The following is a 2,500-nucleotide window of genomic DNA, read 5'->3' as shown; positions in this document are numbered from 1 at the left end:
TGTCGGGCCGTTGACAGGAGATCAAAGAGCAGGGCCCCCGCCCGGGACTGGCGGGCAGGCAGGCGAGCAAGCAGGCAGGCAAGAGAGGGGGAGAGCGGAGTCCGGGCGGCCGGCAGCCGCGTGCGGACCGGGCTCCAGAGGCGTCGGCCTGCGCCGCTGCGCGCCAGCCGGACGCCCGCGCGCCCGCCCAAGGCCGGCGTCGGGCATCGCTTCTCGGCCTTTTGGCTAAGATCAAGTGTAGTATCTGTTCTTATCAGTTTAATATCTGATACGTCCCCCATCGGGGGACCACATATTAAACGGATTTTTGGAACAGGGAGCTGGATCAGGAGCTTGCTCCGTCCTCTCCACGCATCGGCCCGGTATTGCAGCGCCTCCGGGAACGGTGCACTACCTTCTCTCAGCGGTGAAAAGACAGACGTAGCTAGCAAGCAAGCGAGGTGGACCGGAGCTCCTTCCTCTCCGGTCTCGTCTCTCGTCCATCTGTGTGTCTCTGTGTCTCTCTCTCTCCCCCTCCCCGTTCCCGTGCTCCCTCCGTGCACTTTCCCGCGCCTCGACTCTCTCGGCAAGCAGGCCGGCCCCCTTTTCGGCTCCCGTGCGTTTTCCCTCCAAAAAACTTAGTTTTTTCCTCCTTTTTCCAGGGAGGCAGGCGTGGCTTGTGTGTGTGTGTGTGTGTGTGTGTGTGTGTGTGTGTGTGTGTGTGTGTGTGTGTCCCCGTCCTTGCAGGCGGGCCCCTTTCGACAGCCGGCCGTTTTCCCTCCAAAAAACTTAGTATATACACCTTTTCTTTCTTTTTTTCGGCAGGCAGGCAGGTGTGTGTGTGTCCCCGTCCCTCCCGAGAGAGCGCTGCCCCTTGCCTCTGCCCGCAGGTGCCGACGGTCCGCTTTCGCTTGCAGCTCACTCGGCACGGCTGCTGCTGGTGGGAGGGGCCTAAGCTAAGGAGGCCGGCCGGCTGGCGCCCCCCGCGGCTGCGGTCGTTGTCGGGCCGTTGACAGGAGATCAAAGAGCAGGGCCCCCGCCCGGGACTGGCGGGCAGGCAGGCGAGCAAGCAGGCAGGCAAGAGAGGGGGAGAGCGGAGTCCGGGCGGCCGGCAGCCGCGTGCGGACCGGGCTCCAGAGGCGTCGGCCTGCGCCGCTGCGCGCCAGCCGGACGCCCGCGCGCCCGCCCAAGGCCGGCGTCGGGCATCGCTTCTCGGCCTTTTGGCTAAGATCAAGTGTAGTATCTGTTCTTATCAGTTTAATATCTGATACGTCCCCCATCGGGGGACCACATATTAAACGGATTTTTGGAACAGGGAGCTGGATCAGGAGCTTGCTCCGTCCTCTCCACGCATCGGCCCGGTATTGCAGCGCCTCCGGGAACGGTGCACTACCTTCTCTCAGCGGTGAAAAGACAGACGTAGCTAGCAAGCAAGCGAGGTGGACCGGAGCTCCTTCCTCTCCGGTCTCGTCTCTCGTCCATCTGTGTGTCTCTGTGTCTCTCTCTCTCCCCCTCCCCGTTCCCGTGCTCCCTCCGTGCACTTTCCCGCGCCTCGACTCTCTCGGCAAGCAGGCCGGCCCCCTTTTCGGCTCCCGTGCGTTTTCCCTCCAAAAAACTTAGTTTTTTCCTCCTTTTTCCAGGGAGGCAGGCGTGGCTTGTGTGTGTGTGTGTGTGTGTGTGTGTGTGTGTGTGTGTGTGTGTGTGTGTGTCCCCGTCCTTGCAGGCGGGCCCCTTTCGACAGCCGGCCGTTTTCCCTCCAAAAAACTTAGTATATACACCTTTTCTTTCTTTTTTTCGGCAGGCAGGCAGGTGTGTGTGTGTCCCCGTCCCTCCCGAGAGAGCGCTGCCCCTTGCCTCTGCCCGCAGGTGCCGACGGTCCGCTTTCGCTTGCAGCTCACTCGGCACGGCTGCTGCTGGTGGGAGGGGCCTAAGCTAAGGAGGCCGGCCGGCTGGCGCCCCCCGCGGCTGCGGTCGTTGTCGGGCCGTTGACAGGAGATCAAAGAGCAGGGCCCCCGCCCGGGACTGGCGGGCAGGCAGGCGAGCAAGCAGGCAGGCAAGAGAGGGGGAGAGCGGAGTCCGGGCGGCCGGCAGCCGCGTGCGGACCGGGCTCCAGAGGCGTCGGCCTGCGCCGCTGCGCGCCAGCCGGACGCCCGCGCGCCCGCCCAAGGCCGGCGTCGGGCATCGCTTCTCGGCCTTTTGGCTAAGATCAAGTGTAGTATCTGTTCTTATCAGTTTAATATCTGATACGTCCCCCATCGGGGGACCACATATTAAACGGATTTTTGGAACAGGGAGCTGGATCAGGAGCTTGCTCCGTCCTCTCCACGCATCGGCCCGGTATTGCAGCGCCTCCGGGAACGGTGCACTACCTTCTCTCAGCGGTGAAAAGACAGACGTAGCTAGCAAGCAAGCGAGGTGGACCGGAGCTCCTTCCTCTCCGGTCTCGTCTCTCGTCCATCTGTGTGTCTCTGTGTCTCTCTCTCTCCCCCTCCCCGTTCCCGTGCTCCCTCCGTGCACTTTC

General features: G+C 63.0%; 3 non-coding genes across 3 annotated transcripts; all 3 read left to right on the top strand.

Annotated features, from left to right (window-relative positions):
* Window positions 1-205: 205 nt before the first annotated feature.
* LOC148809601 (U2 spliceosomal RNA) lies at window positions 206-396 on the top strand. The gene has a single exon (XR_016087329.1). It is a non-coding gene; the product is annotated as a U2 spliceosomal RNA (small nuclear RNA).
* Window positions 397-1,183: 787 nt separating this feature from the next.
* Window positions 1,184-1,374, top strand: LOC148809600 (U2 spliceosomal RNA). The gene has a single exon (XR_016087318.1). It is a non-coding gene; the product is annotated as a U2 spliceosomal RNA (small nuclear RNA).
* A 785-nt stretch (window positions 1,375-2,159) lies between these two features.
* LOC148809599 (U2 spliceosomal RNA) lies at window positions 2,160-2,350 on the top strand. The gene has a single exon (XR_016087282.1). It is a non-coding gene; the product is annotated as a U2 spliceosomal RNA (small nuclear RNA).
* The last annotated feature ends 150 nt before the right edge of the window (window positions 2,351-2,500 follow it).

Source organism: Atractosteus spatula, unplaced genomic scaffold (assembly GCF_055471065.1).
Source record: "Atractosteus spatula isolate fAtrSpa1 unplaced genomic scaffold, fAtrSpa1.hap1 Scaffold_124, whole genome shotgun sequence".
NCBI classification, from domain to species: Eukaryota; Metazoa; Chordata; class Actinopteri; order Semionotiformes; family Lepisosteidae; genus Atractosteus; species Atractosteus spatula.
Note: the sequence above shows the minus strand (reverse complement) of the source record. Positions and strands in the feature narration are given on the sequence as shown.